Source organism: Ornithorhynchus anatinus, chromosome 5 (assembly GCF_004115215.2).
Source record: "Ornithorhynchus anatinus isolate Pmale09 chromosome 5, mOrnAna1.pri.v4, whole genome shotgun sequence".
In the NCBI taxonomy this organism is placed as follows: domain Eukaryota; kingdom Metazoa; phylum Chordata; class Mammalia; order Monotremata; family Ornithorhynchidae; genus Ornithorhynchus; species Ornithorhynchus anatinus.
Window position 1 is genome coordinate 84946541 of NC_041732.1, and position 22146 is coordinate 84968686.

General features: G+C 45.5%; 1 protein-coding gene and 1 non-coding gene across 2 annotated transcripts in view; both read right to left on the minus strand.

Annotated features, from left to right (window-relative positions):
- DOK6 (docking protein 6) overlaps nucleotides 1-22146 on the minus strand; it is a 371981-nt gene that overhangs the window by 74372 nt on the left and 275463 nt on the right. The gene's annotated exons all lie outside the window — the stretch shown is intronic.
- LOC114812587 lies at nucleotides 14040-14177 on the minus strand. Its single transcript, XR_003760238.1, has one exon. It is a non-coding gene; the product is annotated as a small nucleolar RNA SNORA7 (small nucleolar RNA).

Sequence of the window (22146 nt, forward strand, 5' to 3'; positions counted from 1 at the left end):
ATTGTACTTTCCAAGTGCTTAGTACAGTGATCTGCCCACAGTAAGGGCTCAATAAATATGAACGAATGAATGAAACCTATAAAAATTGAGAGTTGAAAATATGGTATTGTGGGGAGGTGAGGTAGTCAGTACCCATCCATTGAAAATGTTTTTATATATGGGGCCATCTCATTTGTCAACTGCTTTCACCAAGAAACACAAACCAGCTGCTCATAATTAGGTGCTCGGAGTGAAGTCTGCCCCTCCCCAAGGAAGAGGAATTGAAATGTTCTGCAGATGCCCTGGGGTGAATGTGGACTATTGGCCAGTAATGCAGATCGATTTGGCTAGTGTTCACACCTTGAGGTAACCCCCTCTGTCCTGAGCCATTACTTGGCTCTCTGAACAGTTCTCTTTCACTTGACCTTTATGATTTCTGTATCTGCTAAATCAACAGCGTGACGTAAAGGAGATGTACCATCAAGGGCAGTATTATTTTCTGCAAATCAGTGACCTCAGCTGAAATATTATCTTTCAAGTTTAGAATGAAATGGCCGTTGTATTCAAACATCTTTAAATAACATCTCTGGGAGACATCCACTTGACAGTCCATTTCTCAATTCAGAGAATCATTACTGATGCAGCTGGGTTGGGGCCTGTCTTCCCACGGCTGTCTTTTAAGCATTCCCTGCACACTGGCTCCCTCCAGAGGGTGGCAGAAGACAGGAGGGCTAAAACTCCGATTCCTTTCTCTGCCATAGCCTTAGTAACAGCTATCAAGGGGACAGAGATGGAAAGCAATGGTTAAAATGGGGATGGGACTTACAGATGTTTCATTAGTCAAGCTACCCTTGTAGTTTGCTTAGCTGAATTGCTGAGTGAGGCTGTGTGCATGGGGCAGGGAGAGAGAATGGGGTTTCTGTGTGGGTGGAGGGAGGGAGAGGACCCCTCTGGCTCAGGGCTCCACAAATGTAAAAGGTGTGCAGTGATGACTCTCAATGCAAAGGGCAGGGGACTGGAGGGATGGAGAAAAGAGAAGGTTGATCTGCGCTTGATATAGGGGATTCTTCACTGAATAATAGATGTGAAAGGAGACTGAGGATCCCACAACAAACTGCCTTTTTGATGACTGTTTATGATCCCATGAGCAACAACAAAGAAGAGACTTTGCAAAGGCACTGATGCAGCTGACTATCTGAGGCAGGTAATTGTTGGACTGTGGGGTGGGGGGATGGAGTATGGAGGAAGGCTGGGCTTTCACTCCATGTTCTACCTAGGAATGGCCAGGGCCAATCAATGACTGTCACGTAGAGCCACAGTTGCTGTGCCCAAGGCAGATAAAATGTGGTTGCTTTGCAGCATGTTGAAAGTGGGGGCACTTGGAGGCAGCATAGAGGGCCACCAGAAGCAGAAGCAAGCAGACAGAGGCACGCTGAGATGCAGAGAGAAGCAAGCATGAGAGCAATACTCGACAGCAGCAGAAGGCAGCAACCCTTGGCAGCAGAAAAAAGAAGCACTGGCAGAACAGGCTCCTTTGACCACAGACTGGTATTGGACCCTTGGGTGGTGGAGTGAGTGAGTGTATGTACGTGTCACTCCCTTGCATGCTGGTAAAACTAAGGAAAAACTTTTCACAGTAACCGTGTGATCAGAGGCATGGTTCGACTTCTACTGCGCGTCACTGAGGCTCTCCTGGTCCAGGAAGGTCCTGTTTGGTACAAACTGGAGACTCGCGACAGAGAGAAGGGTCATATGTAGCCTAACTGTGAGAAGCAGCATGGCTTAGTGGATAGAGCATGGGCCTGGGAGTCAGAAGGACCTGGGTTCTAATCCCAGCTCTGCCACTTGTCCACTGTGTGACCTTGGGAAAGTCACCTAATTTTTCTGGACCTCAGTTAGCTCATCTGTCAAATGGGGATAAGAATGTGGGGCAGGGACCGTGTCTAACCTGATTAACTTGTACCTGCCCCAGTGCTTAGGACAGTGTTTGGCACATATCAAGTGCTTAACAAGTATCAATATTATTATCAGTAGTAGTAATATTCTTTCTCATGACTTTCCAAACTGTCTTGAGCCAAATTGGGAACAAGGCTGTACCTTGATGTGTAGAAGAAGGTGGTTCCCTGGCCAGGGTCCAATCTGGAGACGAACAAAGAAACTTGGAAGTCAAATGCATGGTGGCGATGTGACCACAGGGTGACACTCTGGACAGCACGTGGGGTGGATGGGGGTGAAGTCCGGGGCCTCTTTGTCCAAAGCCCTTCTGAAGGGTTCACCTCTGTGTTGGCTCAAGGCTTGCTACTCCCTTCAACAGGCAGGAATTTCCATGCCCAGAACTGTCACTGTTTATCAAGATTCCTTTCTTTAACCGTCTGTCACCAATACTACCCAGCTAGAGCCTGCAGTTTCCTCAGGTCTATGGTTACCCTCGTTCTGTGGTTGGAACAAAAGACACTGGAGCATCAGGGAGGACAGGACTGTGTCCAATCTGCTTATCTTGTATTTATCCCGGTGCTTAGTACAGTAAGCCCTTGGTATGCAGCTCTCACTTAATAAATATCATGATTATTAAGCACTTAGAACAATGCTCTGCACACAGTAAGTGATCAATAAATACCACTGATTGATGGAGTCATCCTACTCTCCAGAGTGGGGCTGGTAGCTGTGTTTAATGGTGTTTCTGAATCCAAATTCCTCTCTGAGTAGAAGAAACACAAACTCTCCTCCTTTGTATCACAGATATGATTAAAATGTAGTTGACTAGGGAAAGAAAGCTGGTTTCTGAATTAGCAAAAAATGATAAACAGCAATTAGAGTTGAACGAGCTTACAGTAAATAACAGGGTTGCATCAGCACTAGGTTAACCAAGCGTGAAATAAACCCAGTTACAAAATGCAAATCTCTCCCATGTTCTGTACTGTTCCACAGGCACCAAGCCTGGATCTCAATCTCTCCTTTACTTTTCTACCAACGCACGGACCAAGGCCTCCCCACATCACTTCTGTGCTTAGTACAGTGCCTGACACATAGTAAGCACTTAACAGATACCATAATTGCCTTTAAACACCCCTTCCCCAAGAACAGCGATCCTCCCAGCTTCTGTCTTCAAAGTTGAAAGTTATTACCTTTTAACTCAAAAGGTTTTATCCCCTCACCTAGATCCCGGTCGCTTGACTTTAATGTAATAAAGTAATTTATTTTAATGTCTGTCTCTCACTCTAGATCAATCAGTTAATCTAGAGTGAAGCTTCTTCTGGGCAGGGATCATATCTATCAACTTTATTATACTGTACTCTCCCAAGCACTCAGTACACTGTCCTGCACACAGAAAGCATTCTTCTATTCATTCATTCAATCATATTTACTGAGCACTTACTGTGTGCAGAGCACTGTACTAAGTGCTTGGAAAGCACAATTAGGCAACAGAGACAATCCCTACCCAACTACAGGCTCACAGTCTAGAAGGGGAAGACAGACAATGATACAAAACAAATAGACAGGCAACAGAACAAGTTTAGACTAAGCTCCTTGTGTTCAAGGAACATGCCTAATAACTCTGTTATATTTTACTCTCCTATACACTCAGTGCAGTGCTCTGCACATAGTAAGCACTCAATTAGTATGATTGATTAAATAAGTACCATTTATTGATTAGAATTAAGGAAATCTTAATGGTGAGTACATCCTGGCTCTTTCTATGCTTTGTTGATAAGTACGGTTAATGCTTGCTAAGGAAGTCTGGATTGTTGGTGCTTGTACCATCTCATAGCTCTACAGTTTGGGGAGTCTTGGGTTTCCAGCAGGCAAGCAGTCATTCTTCAAACCAATCAATGCAGTGAAAGAGTTCCATGCTGAGGTCAATGGAAGGTAAAATACTAGGATTTCTTTCAAAAGGTAAGGACCGCCAGAAATACTCGCATGAGAATCTTTCATTCATTTAATTGTTATTTATTGAGCACTTACTGTGTGTAGAGCATTGTACTATGTGCTTGGAAAGTACAATTCAGCAATAAATAGAGACAATCCCTGCCCCCACTGGGCTTACAGTCTAGAAGGTAGGAGATAGACATCAAAACAAGTAAACAGGCATCAATATAAATAAGTAGAATTATAGATATATACACATCAAAATAAGTAAAAAGGCATTAATATAAATAAATAGAATTATAGAGATGTATCTATGTAAACAAGAGCTGTGGATGGGGGGAAGGGAAATAGAACAAAGGGAGCGAGTCAGGAAGAGATGGAGGGGAGGAGTAGCTGAAGAAAAGGGAGGCTTAGTCTGGGAAGGCCTCCTAGAGGAGCTGTCTTCAGTAGGGCTTTGAAGTGGGGGAAGTGTGATTGGCGGATTTGAGGAGGGAGGCCGTTCCAGGCTAGAGATAGGAGATGGGTCATGGGTTGATTGCGGGACAGGCAAGAACGAGGCACAGAGAGAAGGTTAGCACCAGAGGAGGGGAGTGTACGGCCTGGGGTATAAAAGGAGAGAAGGGAGGTGAGGTAAGAGGGGGCAAGGTGCTGGAGAGCTTTGGAGGCAATAGTGTGTTTTTGCTTGATATGGAGGTTGATAGGCAACCACTGGAGATTTTTGAGGAGGGGGTGACATGCCCAAAATGTTTCTGTAGAAAGATAATCCGGGTAGCAGAGTGAAGTATGGACCAAAGCAGGGAGAGACAGGAGGTTGTGAGGTCAGCAAAGATGTTTATGCATTAATCCAGTCGGGATAGGATGACTGATTTTACTAACCTAGTAGTGGTTTGTAGAGGAAAGGGCGGATCTTGGCAATTCTGTGAAGGTGAGACTGGCAGAATTTGGGGACAGATTGGATATGTGGGGTGAATGAGAGAATGGAGTCAAGAATGAAAACAAGGTTGCGGGCTTGTGAGATAGCAAGATTAGTTGTGTCATCCACAGTGATGGGAAAGTCAGGGTGAGGACAGGGTTTGGGAGGGAAGATAAGGAGCTCTGTCTTGAACATGTTGAATTTAGGTGGCGGGAGGACATCCAAGTAAAGATGTCCTGAGGGCAGGAGGAGATGTAATAATGTTGGTACTTGTTAAGCGCTTACTATGTGCCGAGCACTGTTCTAAGTGCTGGGGTAGATACAGGGTAATCAGGTTGTCCCACATGAGGCTCACAGCTAATCCCCATTTTACAGATGAGGTAACTGAGGCAGAGAGAAGTCAAGCGATTTGCCCACAGTCACACAGCTGACAAGTGGCAGAGCCGGGATTCGAACTCATGACCTCTGACTCCCAAGCCCATGCTCTTTCCACTGAGCCACACATGTCAATCATTCAGTAGTGTAAACTGAGCACTTAGTGCAGAGCACTGTACACTAAGCATTTGGGGGAGTTCAATAGAGTAAGTAGACACTCCCTGCCCACAAAGTGTTTATAATAATGATGGTATTTGCTAAGTGTTTACTATGTGCAAAGCACTGTTCTAAGCTCTGCAGGGGGGAGGGGAATACAAGATGATCAGGTTGTCCCACGTGGAGCTCACAGTCTTAATCCCCATTTTACAGATGAGGGAACTGAGGCCCAGAGAAGTGAAGTGATTTGCCCAAAGTCACACAGCTGACAAGTTGTGTGTCAGGATTAGAACCCATGACCTCTGACTCCCAAGCCCATACTCTTTCCACTGAGCCACACTGCTTTTTACAGTCTACTCAAGTGTCTTCTTCAAACAGGCTCACTTAAAGGGTAGGGGATCCAGTGAATTAATTAATCAGTCAATCAGTGGTATTTATTGAGAACTTATCCTGAGCAGAACACTATACTAAGCATTTGGGAATGTGCAGTACAATAGCGTTGTTAGACATGATTCCTGCCTACAAGGATCTTATAGCCTAAAGGGGAAGACAGTCGTTAAATAAATTGCAGATAGGGTAAATGGAAGGGTATATGTATGTAATAATAATAATAATGTTGGTATTTGCTAAGCGCTTACTATGTGCCGAGCACTGTTCTAAGCGCTGGGGTAGACATAGGGTAATCAGGTTGTCCCACGTGGGGCTCACAGTCTTCATCGCCATTTTACAGATGAGGGAACTGAGGCACAGAGAAGTTAAGTGACTTGCCCACAGTCACACAGCCGACAAGTGGCAGAGCTGGGATTTGAACTCATGAGCCCTGACTCCAAAGCCCATGCTCTTTCCACTGAGCCACGCTGCTTCTCTATTGTTTTGGGGATTGGGTGAATATCAAAATGTTTAAGGGGTGGACAGCCAAGTGTGTAGGTGACACAGAGGGGAGGAGAGGGGAAGATGGGTAGGGGAAATGAAGGTTTAGTCAGGGCTGGCCTCTTTGAGGAGATGTGATTTTTAGGAGAGTTTTGAAGGAGGTGAGAGTGGTGTACTGTGGTATATGAAGGGGGAGGGAGTTACAGGCCAGAGGGAGGATGGGAGCAAGGGTTCAGTGACAAGATAGATGAGATCAAGGTAGAGTGAGTAGGCTTCTCTCAAGTAGAGATGCATGTTGTCTTTATGTTAGTAGATCAGTGAGGTAAGGTAGGTGGGAGGGAACTGCTTGAGCACTTTAAAATCAATGGTAAGGAGTTCTTATTTGATGTGAAGGCAGATGGACAACCAATGGAGGTTTTTGAGGAGTGAACCGTTTTTCAGGAAAGTGTCCCATGTAGGATGATGAAGTATGGACTGGAGGGCGCGGAGGATAGGAGGCAGGGAGTTCAGCCTGGAAGCTGATGCAGTCAAGGAGGGAAATGATAAGTACTTGGATCAGCATGGTAGCAATTTGGATAGAGAGAAAAGAGTGGATTTTAGTGCTCTTATGAAGGTAGAATGTACAGGGCTTGATGACATATTGAATGTGTGGGTTGAATGAGAAAGATGAGTGGAGGATAATGCCAAGGTTATGGGCTTGTGAGGCAGGGAAGATGCTAGCAGATTCATTTTAGCTAAGAATTAGTCTGACACTATTCTTTTATCCTTTCTCACTCTATTACAAAAGAACTTTCCATACAATGGTCACCAAGATATGAAATGGTCATTACACTATGTATACTTATTTTATACCATTAGTGTCAGCTTGACACCAATATACTTAGTATAGAAGGGGAAACAGACATCAAAAAAAAATTCTAGATACATACAGAAGTGCTATGGGGCTGCGGGTGGTGAATAAAGGATACTAATCCAAGTGCAAGAATGATACAGAAAGGAGAGGGAATAGGGGAAATTTGGGAAGAACTAGAGGAGGTCTCTTGGGGAAGATGTGATTTTTGTAAGATTTTGAAGGAAGGGAGAGTGATCATCAGAAGACTATGAAGGGAAAAGGAATTCCAAGCCAGAGGCAGGGCAAGGGCGAGCAGTTGGCAGCAAGATAAATGCGAACAAAGAACAGTGAGCAGGTTGGCATTAGAGGAGTGAAGTGAGCAGACTGGATTGTAGTAGATTAATGAGGTAAACTAGGAGGGGTCAAGGTAATTGAGTGCTTTAAAGTCTAAGGTAAAGAGTTTCTGTTTGATGTGGAGGTAATAATAATAATGATGGCATTTGTTAAGCACTTACTATATGCCAGGGACTATACTAAGTGCTGGGGTGGGTATAAGCAAATTGGTCTGGACATAATCCCTGTCCCACGTTGGCCTCATAGTCTCAATTCCCATTTTACAGATGAGGAACTGAGGCCCAGAGAAGTGAAGTGACTTGTCCAGGGTCACACAGCAGACGAGTGACAGAGCTGGGATTAGAACACATGACCTTTTGACTCCCATTCCTGGACTCTAGCCTCTACAACACGTTGGCAACCACTGGAGGTTCTTAAAGAGTGAGGAAACATGGACTCAGCTTTTGTAAGAAAATTAATCTGGGCAGCTAAGTGAAGTACGGACTGAAGTGAGGAGGGACAGGAGGCTGGAAGGTTAGCAAGGAGGCTGATGCAGTAACAATAATAATAATGGTATTGAGTGTTCATTATATGCTAAGCACTGTTCTAAGCACTGGGGTAGATAGAAGATAATCAGGTTAGACACACTTCCTGTCCCTCATGGGGCTTGCACTCCATTTTACAGATGAGGTAACTGAGGCACAGAGAAGTGAAGTGATTTACTCAAAGTCACATAACAGACATGTGGTAGAGGTGGAATTAGAACCCAGGTCCTTCTGACTCCCAGGCCTGTGCTCTATCCACTAAGGCAGTAGTTAAGGCGAGATAGGATAAGTGCTTGGAAGACCATAATAGCAGTTTAGATGAGAGTACTATTCTTCACTCCGCTGCCCGGCTCATCTTCCTGCAGAAACGATCTGGGCATCTCACTCCCCTTCTTAAACAACTCCAGTGGTTGCCTATCAACCTCCGCTCCAAACAAAAACTCCTCACTCTAGGCTTCAAGGCTCTCCATCACCTTGCCCCTTCCTACCTCTCCTCCCTTCTCTCTTTCTACCACCCACCCCGCACGCTCCGCTCCTCTGCCGCCCACCTCCTCACCGTCCCTTGGTCTCGCCTATCCCGCCGTCGACCCCCGGGCCACGTCCTCCCGCGGTCCTGGAACGCCCTCCCTCCTCACCTCCGCCAAACTGATTCTCTTCCCCTCTTCAAAACCCTATTTAAAACTCACCTCCTCCAAGAGGCGTTCCCAGACTGAGCTCCTCTTCTCCCTCTACTCCCTCTGCCATCCCCCCTTTACCTCTCCGCAGCTAAACCCTCTTTTTCCCCTTTTCCCTCTGCTCCTCCACCTCTCCCTTCCCATCCTCACAGCACTGTACTTGTCCGCTCAACTGTATATATTTTCATTACCCTATTTATTTTGTTAATGAATTGTACATCGCCTCGATTCTATTTAGTTGCCATTGTTTTTACCAGATGTTCTTCCCCCTGACTCTATTTATTGCCATTGTTCTTGTCTGTCCATCTCCCCCGATTAGACTGTAAGCCCATCAAATGGCAGGGACTGTCTTTATCTGTTGCCGACTTGTTCATCCCAAGCGCTTAGTACAGTTCTCTGCACATAGTAAGCGCTCAATAAATACTATTGAATGAATGAGAGTAAAGAGCAGATCTTAATGACGTTGTGAAGATAGAACTGATAGGATTTGGTAATAGATTGAATATGTGGATTGAATGAGAGAGATGAGTCAAGGATAATACTAAGATTATGGGCTTGTGAGACAGGGAGGATGGTGGTGTTATCTACAGTGATGGGAAGGGGAGGGTAGATTTGAGTGGGAAGATGAGGAGTTCCATTTTGGACATGTTAAATTTGAGATAGTGGCAGGACATCGAATTAGAGATGTTCGAAGTAGAGATGTCTTGAAGGCAGGAGGAAATGCAAAACTTCAAAGAGGTAGAGAGATCAGATCTGGAGACCTAGGTTTGGGAATCCTTCACATAGAAGTGGTAGTTGAAGCCTTGGGAGTGAATGTCTTCTTCAAGGGAATGGGTATAGATGGAGAACAGGAGACTCAGAACTGAGTCTTGAGGGATTCTCATAGTTAGGAGATGGGAGGAAGGGGAGGAGCCTGTGGAAAAGACTGCAAATGAGTGGCTAGAGAGATAGGAGGAGAACAGGAGAGGATAGTCATTGAAGCCAGCCAAGATTGAATGTAGTTTCTGGGAGAAGGAAGTGATACACAATGCTGAAGGCTGCTGAGAGGTTGAGGAGGATTAGAATGAAGTAGAGGATTTTGGATTTGTCAAGGAGACCACGGATGACTTTAAGAGGGTAGTTGCTATGGAGAGAAGTAGCGTGGCCTAGTGAGTAGATCCCGGGCCTGGGAGTCAGAAGGAGTTGGGGCTCTAATCCCAGCTACACCATTCGTCTGCTTTGTAACCTTGGGCAAGTCGCTTAATTTCTTTATTCCTCCTCAGTTATGTTATCTATAAAAATGAGGATTAAGACTTTGAGCCCCATGTAAAAAATGGACTGTGTCTTATCTGATTAGTTTGTAATAATAATAATGTTGGTATTTGTTAAGCGCTTACTATGTGCAGAGCACTGTTCTAAGCACTGGGGTAGATACAAGGTAATCAGGTTATCCCATGTGAGGGTCACAGTTAATCCCCATTTTACAGATGAGGTAACTGAAGCACAGAGAAGTTAAGTGACTTGCCCACAGTCACACAACTGACAAGTGGCAGAGTCGGGATTCGCAACCATGAACTCTGACTCCCAAGCCCAGGCTCTTTCCACTGAGCCATGCTGCTTCTGCCTGGAACATGGTAAGCTGTTAAGAAATACCATAAAATAAGTGAATGGGGTGGAGCCAGATTAGAGGGATGAGGGAAGAATTAGAGGAGAAAAAATGGAGACAGCAGGTGTAGATAACTCACTCAAAGAGCCTGGAGAAGAACGGTAGGAGGGGGAAGTGGTGATTACTAGTGGGAACCATGGACTCAAGGCTCAGGGGTTAGGATAGAGGAGACAAGAACATGTTTGAAAGCAGAGGGGGGAAAAAGCCATTGAAGATGGCAGTCAGGGAGGGAAGAAGGGAAGGGATAAGTGTTTTGATAAGGGGTGAAGGAATGGGGTCAGAGGCTCAGATGGAGGAGATAGATATTGAGAGGAGGCAGGAGATCTCCTCTTGAGATAAGCGCTGGGAAAGATGGGAGAGTTGAAGAAAGGGCAGGATAGGGGAAAGGCTGGGGCCGGGCCTGAGACCATGCCCTTCCCCCAGAGATGTTCTGGAGGTCATTTCAGTGCCTCCCCAAGTCTGAGGATCTGTTTATTCCCCTTCAGAGCTGAAGCCCCAACAAAATAACCAGGCAGCCCTCCTGGGGCAGGAGAGTCTGAGCCCAGCTCTATCCATGCATGTATCCTGGAAGTTCAACCCTTTGTTCTCCCTGTGAAGCTACATGCAGGCTGTCAATTGTTTTCCTATAATTGGTCTGCAGGGATTATGATTGAGTTTGGGTTGGTTTGTGCCGACAGGCAATAAATGCCTTTTCAAAAATGCTCTGAACTTTCGCATGGATATTCCATCCAAGAAGGGGAGTGTGTTCACTCCTTAAGAGAGATGCCACAAAAAAAGTCTCTCTGGAAATCCAGGGTGATGCTTCCCCTGAGAGCACAAAGCCAGAAAGACCATCAGCAATATATAGGAATTAGATTCCAGAAGCAAATCAAATGGGAGCTCAAGCCATCTCCTGGCCCCCATGGTCAAATGGGAAGGGGTGTGCTCTCAGGGGTTGGGAATCTGAGAAAGTTGGAGTCCCAGACAGGAAGTTCCCGTGAGACCAATCCAACCGCATTAAAGGAGTAAGGGGTTTGCACAGTTTTCACTGTGCTTCAGTGTTTAGAACAGTGCTTGACACATAGTAAGCACTTAAATACCACAGTGATCATTGATGGATGAGTGATCCAAGAGGGAATCCTGTTGGGCAAGTCATGTGGGAAGAGGGGGAAGATTAGGTGGGTTGGATGCTACATGCTGGGTCACTGCAAGGAGAGTGAGGGTTAGAAAAGAGAGTGTAAAGCTGTTGGATGGCCCATCATTTAGAGTAATGACTGTCCAGGAAGACAATCAGCATATGGATCCTCCAAGGGTCCAGGTGTTACTAATAGAGATCTAGGTAGGATGGATCAGGGTCTGACCCAGTAGTTGCAAGGCACATGATCTTATGTTTTTAAATAAATTATTCCAGGCCTTTTCAGTCTTCTCAATACTTTTTTTTAAATCAGCAATCCTCTCTCTCTTCCAAAGTACACTCTTTTCACATTATGTGAAACTCTAGATTCCAATAGTAAGGATTTTTTTTAGTACCTTCTTTGTGCAAAATACTGTACTAGGGTCAGGGAACAAAATACACTTAGGCATTCTCCTTGGCCCCCATGGGGCTCCCAGTCTAAAAGTAATGGAGGGAAGAAGTGACAGGCCTCTTGCAAAAGGATGAAATGACTAAAAACAAAAACAATGTATAGTACAAGGCCAATAACATATGACAGAGGAATAGGGTACCATGGTTCTTGGGGCAGAATTTTGGGTTCCTCACAGCTTAAAGGCCAACAGTCACAGCTGTGGCCACAGTTACAGTCACAGTGGCAGCCACAGTCTTTACAGTGTTCTGACAGTAGAGGCGGCCTCAGTCTTTCATTGCTCCTCATCCTCCTGGTGGAGAAGAATGATGGGAGTTCAGGTAGAGTAATGGTAGTGGTGGTGTAACACATTCTGGACTGGGAATATCCCTGCTTCCTTCTCTGCTTGTATGGCCCCACTTTCAGGTCACTATACAACAACTGCTTTGGTCTCTTGATTCTGGATATACTCCTTACACATTCCTCCCTGCAGAGCTGTGTTGCTGTGATGATTTCTTCAATGTTGGGGAGTTGACTATTCCATGACTCATTGTGCCTTTCCATTTGACATTAAGGATGGTGCAAAATTGAAGGTAGTGAAATTGCTTAAGAAGGTGTATGTGTGTTCTGCAGTAGACCCAGAACTCACATCCTTAGGGAAATTGAACCCCAATTTAGCTTCAGGGACCTTCAATTCGATGAGAAGCTTGATGTCCCAACATCACAAAACTCTATCAGTCCTTCCAAAAGTCACACTGGCATTCGCCATTCTATTTTCTACTTTGTATATCCAGGTGTTGTTGGATAGTGTACTGCCTAGGTAATGCATTTGGGAATAGCTTTAATTTCTGGGTTATTGGTGAAAATAATTTGTTGTATGGAGGGTTTCCCAGATGAAAGCTGGTCCATAGAATTGTAAATGTTCCACCACTGTGAAGTTGTGAATATTCATCTGCATGATTCCACTGTGTTATGTGCTTTAAGAACATCTCCTGCCCCAAACAAAAGTTCTCTAGTGGGCCAAATGGCTGCTCAGTAATTGCTACAACAACACGAATAATTACTACTACTACTAATGATAATTGTGGTCTTTGTTAAACACTATTTGCAAGGCACTGTGCTAAGCACTGCAGTAGATACAAGGTAAATGGGTTGGACACAGTCCTTATACCTCAAGGGGGTCACAGTCCTAATCCTTATTTTACTGATGGGGTAGCTGAGGATCAGAGAAGTGAAGTGACTTGCCCAAGGTCACCCAGCAGACAAGCCATGGAGCAGGGATGAGAACCCAGGTCCTTCTGACTCCCAGGCCGTGCTCTATCCATTAGGCCATATGGAACGGCTATTACTACTATCTGCAGGTAACTGATCCAGAAAATTATCAGCAATAGCTTTCGGCAACCTTCAGAGGTGTCTGAGTTCATGAACAGTGAAATTCTAGACTATGGTCAGGGTCCTAGCATCAAAAGCATGTTCCCCTTAACACAGATAGTCTGGGTGGATGTGGATGAAGACTGAGAGACAGCAGGATACCTAAACAACTGCCGGATCAAGAACCGGAATCGGGAATCCAGAAGCAAGGAGGGAAGTGGAAACATTTTGTTACAGTAAAACAAAGCCTCAGACAACATTGCATCCCATGCTGAAAACTGGGAGTCAATTGCTGAGGATAGATATGCATGGTGCACTGCCATCAAGAGGGGAGTGGTTGCCTGAGAAAAAGCTACATGCAGAAAGAGAGACAAGAAGGCAAAATAACAGTGCCAGACAGTACAAACACAAGTTCAACACAACAAGGGACAACCTGTTTGTGTACCCATTGTGGACTATGGATCCAACATTGGCCCGTTCAGCTACACATACAGTCCTAGGTGAAGTTCCCCATCATTTGGGGTGAATTTTTTGAAAATGAAGGACAGTTATATCTAGGTATCTCAATAACCCAGTTTAAGAATACACTATTTGCTTCAAATAAGGATGGACATAAAAATTCAAATAAGGATGGACATAAAAACTGCCCACACAACTTCCCCCCATGATCCTTGCAATGCTATAATAAATAGAAATGGAATAGAAAGCAACCTTGTCTTGTCTTATGCAGTAGTCATCCCTGACACATAGCGACACCATGGACATATCTCTCCCAGAATGCCTCACCTCTACCTGCAATCGTTCTAGTAGTGTATCCATAGAGTTTTCTTGGTAAAAATGCAGAAGTGGTTTACCATTGCCTCTTTCTGCACAGTAAACTAGAGTCTCTGCCCTCAACTCTCTCTCATGCCACTACTGCCCAGTACAGGTGAGTTTTCACTTGTAGCAGATTGCCTTCCACTCATTAGCCAGAGGCCAAGCTAGGAATGGAATGGACAGGCCCCTGCTTGACTCTCCCTCCCCTTGTCGAGACTGGTAGAGGACTGGAAACTCTCCAGGTGTGACCCTGAGAGGGGAAAAAGCAACCACGTGTCACAAAACACCCAGACCCTCTTTGAGAAAGCTAATAAGTCATTCACAAAGAAGGACTAGGCTTGTTTCTCCCAAACTTGGCCAGAGGTGGGGGCACTGACTGAGTCTAGACAATCTGATGACTGGAACCTTCCACAACCAGGTGAATAATTTATCAATGACGTTTGAGTGCTTCCTGTGCAGAGTGCTGTACTCAGTGCTTGAAAGAGTACAGTACAACAGTGTTAGTAGTCATGTACTTTGTACATAAAGAACTTACAGTCTAGAGGGGCTGCTGCTGCTGCTGCTGCTGCTGCTGATGATGATATTTAAGTGCATACTATGTGTCTAGCACTGTCCTAAGCTGTGGTGTAGATTCAAGCTAGATTGGATTAACTTGTATCTGTTGGGATAGCTACAGGATCTTTTGGAGAGGCCTCCCTTCTGGAGAATCACACCACTGATGTTGGGTTTGCAAATGGATGATCTTCAGTCTCAGGAAGGAGTGTCTTAAAATTGAATATTTTCATTGAGAAGCAGCATGGCCTAGTGGATAGGGCATAGGCCGGGGAGCCAGAATGACATGGGTCCTAAACCTGGCTCTGCCACTTGTTGGCTGTGTGACCTTGGGTGAGTCCCTTCACATCTCTGTGCCTCAGTTACCTCATCTGGAAAATGGGGATTAATGCTGTGAGCCCCATGTGGGACAGGGACTGTGTCCAACCTAATTAGCTTGGATCCTCCCCCAGCACTTTAAACAGTGCTTGACACCCAGTAAGCGCTTAACAAATTCCATCATCATCATTCACAGGCATGTGCTCGATTGACTCTCCAATGGGGCCAGGAACGGCTGTTACAGTGCTGAAAAATGGCTAGAGAAGCATTCATGAATTCAGTTGTATTTATTGAGTGCTTACTGTGTGCAGAGCACTGTACTAAGTGCTTGGAAAGTGCTTGGAAATAGCACAGTGGAGGCCCCACTGGCAGCTTTACGCATGGAGACCTTGATTTCTGAGATGGGGTTCAGCGTTTCCTAGTCTTCCCCACGTCCCCTGTCATCTTTCTCCAGGCTCTACCATCTGCTGCCCCAGAAGGACCACAGCCAATAACTAGTGTCCCTGATGACCCTGGGCAGGGGCTCTGGCACCAAAGCGAGCCCTGATAGAGGTGACCCCAGAGGACACAGTCCCTCTCTCTAGTGCAAAGTTGAGGGTTAGGTACTGTCTACCGAGGAAACAGACATTAAAGTGAAATGCAGATAGGGGAAATAGAGTATAAGGATACTTCCATCAATGTTGGGATCTGGGTTGAGTGTGGAAGTGCTCAAATGACCGTGATATCCAGGCTTTGAGGAGCTGGGCCTCCTTCACCTTTCTGAAGCCCGCTTAGTCCAGAAGCAACATGGCCAAGTGACTAGAGCAGGGGCCTGGGAGTCGGAAGGACCTGGCTCTGCCACTTTTTTGCTGTGTGACCTGGGGCGAGTCACTTCATTTCTCTGGGCTTCAGGTCCCTCATCTGTAAAATGGGGATAAAGACTATAAGCCTCATGTGGGCCAGAGACCATGTCTTGTATCTACCCCAGTGCTTTGTACAGTGCCTGGCACATAGTAAATTCTTAACAAATACCACTGCTATTATTTCGGCATGATTCTGCTCCACACACCCACTCAGTCTGGGCTTCCAGATGCATAAAGAGGGCACAGGAGGCAGGAAGCACAACATATAGTTGCCCACCCATGGGGATGATGGTGCGATCATCCCCATCTAGCTGTTTGACACAGATTGCCTGCCTATTTCAACCCAGGGCTCTGACTAGATCTCAAAATTTCCCTTCAGGACTGAAGAGGACCAAAGAAGCCCCAGCTGTGACAAGGTATCCATCCTGTTAGACCTTCTAAGTAAGTCCCCTCCTGGTGGTCATCCCCACTAAAATCTCTGCCCCCCTCACCCCATTTCATCTCCATGCTCATGACGTAAAGCCAGCGCCCAAGGCTCGACATGATACTCTAATGATGAGATTCCCAATGACTCCTCAGCCTGTGCCTCCATATCACTCAGTCAGTCACATTCATTGAGCATTTACAGTGTGCTGAGCACTGTACTAAGCACTTGGGAGAGTACAATATAACAATAAATGGACACGCTCTCTGCAGACAGTGTCCTTATAGTCTGGGAATGTATGTGGCTCCATACACACTGGACCTCCCGGTCCCGTGACGTGTAGTAAGTTCATAACAAATATAAACATTTAACAAATGCCATCACTGTGGTGCTGGGGTGGCAGGTGGTAGAGCCTGGAGAAGGATGGCAGGAATGGGGAAGACTACGAAATGCTGAAGCCCACCTCAGAGCTAAATGCCGAGGCTTCAGCCCCAGGCACAGGGTCACCACTTACTCCCCCCAACCCAGGAGATACCCTTTTTGTCTGGCAATTTTCCCCCAGAGGACCAGGTGCTCGTCTGGTTTTCTGTGCACAACATCTGATCCCAGCTCGCTTGACCTGATGTATTTTATGAGGCCTTAAGGAGAGGAAATGCTGTCTCAGCATTCTCAACAGGTAGAAAATGAAGAGTTTTGTCTTTTCCGGGAGCAAACTGTGTAGTAAATAACTGTGAGTCCTGGCTCTTGGGGTTGTTTCTGAAATGGCCCTTTTCTACAACTTTTTGCAAATATAAACTCTCATTTAATCAAGACCCAAAATAGGTGCTTTCTCTTCCTGCTGCAAAGTTATGGTCTCCACTGTAATGTCCCAAGGCTGCTTGCTGGCAGCATCCAGTGTCTAAATTACCCAAAGGTTATTGTGCGGGGCTGCCATCTTCGTTCCTCAGAAATAATTAGCCTCCTCCTTCCGGGGTCCATATTTCTGTGTTCTGCCTACTGCCGTTGTCATTTTAATTTAGAAATGCACTTGGCCGAGGCCGATCTCTCTCCATCTGAGTGCAGCTCTGTCCGTAACAATAACTTACACGCTGCCTCGAATCTCCAGGGCCCATCTGTGTGATTTACTCACAAGTAGAATTAAGGTTTGGGAAATTCTCCCTTTTGTCCTTTTCAAAACAAATCTAGGCAAACACCAATGTTTCCAGAGGCTCACCCAACCCAGACCCCCTGCATATTAAGTATTCGTCGGTGCTATAAAGAGTAATGAAAATACTTCTCGTTGTCTCAGTGAATTAGTTTCCATGGGAACGGAAAGGGTCTTTTTCAGCTGGGCTAATAATTGGTCTTGGCCACTTGATTCTTTCAGGCAGTTATCAGGGGACTGTTGGGTGAGGTTTAAATTTACAGTTATGTATCATTTCTGAGATTTTGAAGCCGCATTAATCTTCTGAGCATGCATACATATTTGGGTGTATTGCTTGGTGGTTTGGAAGTTGTATGCCCAGTGGTGGGAGGGTAGAATGCCCAAGCATATATGGGGTCTGATGGCCACTAGTCTGGGGATGTCCATTTGGTTGGGGGTAGAATACCCAATGGTGTGACAGTAGATGGTCCAATCATTCATTCATTCAAACATATTTATTGAGGGCTTACTGTGTGCAGAGCACTGTAGTAAGCACTTAGCACTGTACTAAGCACTTAAGGATATTTCTTAAGGGCTTACTACATGTCAAACACTGTTCCAAGTGCTGGGGTAGATACAGGGTAATCAGGTTATCCCATCTGGGACTCACACTTTTAATCCTCATTTTACAGATGAGGTAACTGAGGCACAGAAAAGTTAAGTGGCTTGCCCAAGGTCACATAGCAGACAGGTGGTGGAGCTGGGATTAAAACCCACATCCTCTGACTCGTAAACCGGTGCTCTTTCCACTTAGCCATGCTGCCCAACAATCTGGGGGTTCCCAATGGTGTTGGGATTTGATTCCCAAAGGTGCAGAGGATGGATGACTGATGATTTGGGGGTTAGAATACTCAGGGAGAGAGATTGAAAATGTCCAGTGGTAGGTGGGTAGACTGGATAGTAGTTACAGGGGTTAGAATGACCAGTGGCTGTAGGGATTAAAATGGCCAGTGGTTGTAGGCGTGTGGAGAATGGTGATGGCCCAGATCTACAGCTGTTGCCATCCATTCCATTTTTTCCCCCTCATGCATGAATATCTGCTATTGTTATCCATTCTTGTCCTTCTCACACTGGAGTACCCCGGGTAGGGTGGGATCAGGGCTAACCAGGCAACTAGGGAGATGGGGAACTGGACAGGTCACTGGGAAAGAGGTGAATGATGTGGTGGGGGAGGTGAGCCTGCTCAAACACTCCTAATAATAATTAATAATTATGGTATTTGTTAAAGTGCTTACTATGTGCCAGGCTCTATACTAAGCACTGGGGAGGATGCAAGCAAATCACATTGGACACAGTCCCTGGCCCACATGGGGCTCACAGTCTCAATCCCCATTTTACAGATGAGGTAACTGAGGCACAGAGAAGTGAAGTGACTTGCCCAAGGTCACACAGCCGACAAATGGTGGAGTTGGGTATAGAACCCATGACCTTCTGACTCCCAGGACCATGCTCTATCTACTACACCATGCTACTTCTTAGAGCTGTGTTCTAATCCCAGCTCCACCTCTTGTCTACTGTGTGACCTTGGGCAAGACATTTAATTTCTCTGTGCTTCAGTTACCTCATTTGCAAAATGGGGATTAAGTTCACAAGCCTCATGTGAGACAGGGACTGTGTCCAACCTAATTATCCTGTATTTACTCCAGCACTCAGTATAATGTCTGGCACGTAGTAAACACTTTACAAATACCATTAAAGAAAAAAACACTCAGGAATCAACCCAACTCAAACTCCGGGTGTACAAACAGTTGACCATAATCAGCATTCTCTGGATTTCCCAATGGTTCAAATTGATTCTAGACAACCTTAACAGTGATGATGAGGGGTACCAGTGTCTTTCAGCTTCTCCCCTGAAAAGCCAGTGACTAGACTCAGTTCTGAACCCAGTCAGCTTTGGACCCTATATGGAGTCTTTCTGGGTTAGTGAGGCCGCTCAGTGTCCAGCCAACAAAAGGGATAAATCGCCTCCTCATTTTTACTTCATCATCTAACTCTTTTTTTTCAATTCCGATTTTACTCTCAAGAGTTTTGGTTTCCAAACCTCATGATTTTTCATTCAGTCTTTGCAGATTCCTTTTTGTACCATTCTTATGTTTCAATGTTTTTGCCCAAGTTTAAAGCCTTTCGGAGGATCTCTCATTTGCAAGAAACAGACGAGCAATAGACTTGCCACTAGAATGTAAGAAGAGCGGCAAGCCCTAACTCAAATTGGCTCCAGGCTCAATTTTTCTAAACAAAGTTCAGTCCATGTCTCCCCACTCCTCCAGAACCTCCAGTGATTGCCCAGCCACCTGCGCATCAAACAGAAACTCCTCACCATAGACTTTAAAGCACTCGATTGGCTTGCCTGCTCCTACGTCCTTCCCTCAGTGATCCCCTAGTTCAACCCAGCCCAAAACTTCACTCCTGTAGGCTCCATCCAGCCAGGACTTTGTTGAAGACATCCCTCATGTGGGATAGCTTGGAGGGGCTTGATCACTGTGCCCCAATCTCATCTATCTTTCCACTAACCCCTTTCCCACATACTCTCTGACTTGGTACAAAATAATGATGATGGTATTTGTTAAGTGCTTTCTATGTGCCAGGCACTGTACTGAGCACTGGGGAGGATACAGGCAAATCACATTGGAAGCAGTCCCTGTCCCACATGGGACTCACAGTCTCAATCCCCTTTTTATGGCTGAGGTAACGGAGGCACAGAGAAGAGAAGAGACTTGACCAAGATCACAAAGTAGACAAGTGCTTAGTACAATGCCCAGTGCTTAGTACAGTGCCTGGCTCATAGTAAGCGCTTAACAAATGCCATCAATATTGTCATTATTTTTAAGTGGCAGAGCCGGGAATAAAACCCAAGACCTACTGATTCCTTGCCCCTTGCTCTATCCACTACACCATACTGGTACACTCTCCCCCTCTCTAAACAGCAGATCACCACTCTCCCCACTTTCAAAACCTTAGTGAGGTCACATCTCCTCCAAGAGGTCTTCCCCGATTAAACCCTCTTTTCTCTGCCTCCTTTTCCTTCTGTATCATCTAGGCACTAGGATCTGTGACCTCTGTGTATTTGATATTTGCCCCGCAGCACGTATCTACATATCTCAAAATTATATATCACAATTTATTTATATTAATGTCTGCCTATGCCTCTAGACTATATATAGGCTCATTGTGGGCAGGGAATGTTCATTCTGACTCTTTTGCATTATATTCTCCCAATTGCTTAGTGCAGAGTTCTGCACAGAGTAAGTGCTCAATAAGTACCATTGATGGCTGCTTCTGCTTTGCTTAGTTTTTGGTTGAGAAGCAGCATGGCATAGTGGTAAGATCATGAGCCTGGGAGTCAGTGGACCTGGATTCCATTCTCTGCTCTGGCACTTACCTGCGGTGTGATCTTGGGCAAGTCACTTAATTTCTGGGTGCCTGTGTTTCCTCAACTGTAAAACAGGGATTCAATAACTGTTCTCCCTCCTACTTAGACTGTGGGACCTGATTATCTTTTGTTTAGTACAGTGCTCAGTACACAGCTCTTGGCAAGTACTATTATTATTAATAGTATTAATAATAATAACAGTTTTGGGGGTTGAAATTGTATTTGCTGGCTACCCCAACACAATCAGTGTGGGTATTTTCAAGCACCAACAACATTTCTATTCAAGTCAACACGAAGGCCATTTCTCCTGTGAGAGCTTGAGGAGACACAGTGCTCCTCGGTGCTCAGGAGGGAACAGCCAGTGTCTCCCCCATCTCTTCTTTCCTCTGTTGGAATCACTGCCTGGCTAGTGGCAACCTTTCTGCCTGCTCTGCTGCTCCCCAAAATATCTCAGGGCAGAGCTCTGGAGGGTGGTAGGGGCCAGAGGGGAATAGAACATATGGTAGGATGCTGAGCTCACCCACCCTGCTTTGGCCAATCCCCCATAATGACCTCCAAAGGTAATCTGTGCCATCTCCATTGTATGCCCAAGGACACCACCCAACGTTCCTGTGCCTTGTCCCACCCCCACTATGCCCACAACATTGTATAACTGGTATTTCTTAAGCCCTTATTATGCTAGTCACTGTACTATGATATGATGTACACTGATGCTATCGATGCCTGTCTACTTGTTTTGTTTTGTTGTCTGCCTCCCCCTTCAAGACCGGGAGCCCGTTGTCGGGTAGGGATTGTCTCTGTTGCTGAATTGTACTTTACAAGAGCTTAGTACAATGCTTGGCACACAGTAAGTGCTCACTAAATATGATTGAATGAATGAATGTACTAAGTGCTAGGATAGATACAAAGTAATTAGGTTGCTCAGTAGTCTCTGTCCACAAGGGGGTGACATTCTTAATTCCCATTTTGCAGATGAGATAATTGAGGCCCAGGGAAGTGAAGTGACTTGACCAAGGTCACACAGCAGACAAGTGGCAGAGCTGGGATTAGAACCCAGGTCCTTCTGACTCCCAGGCCCATGCTCTAACCACTAGGCTTTGGATTGGAGGCCCCTATTCTCCTCTTCCTTCCTGGATGGGCTATAAAGAAGAAGAAAGGATGGGTGCTGTACTGAAAAAGAAGAGGAATTGGAATTGTCACAAGAGAAATATCGGAATTGGGATTCCTTGGTAATGCGTTGCTGGAAATGGAGCTGAGAGAGGGGCCACCTTTAACAGGAAATGACACAACTGAACCAATCGCTGAAGTAAAAGAGGTCGTTTTGCTGAGCCAACATACTCACCACCATGAACGTGACTATCCAAGAGCAAAATGCAGAGTTTAGAGTGAATGAGAATCTGCCTCCCTGAACCAGAATAAAATGGGAAGGGGATAGGTCCAGAGAGAATCCTAGCAGGGGTCTTGCCAGCACCCTCAATTTAGCTGCTGATGTTCTGTGTTGTCATTCCAAATGAAACATGTGCCCTGAAATGAAAACCTT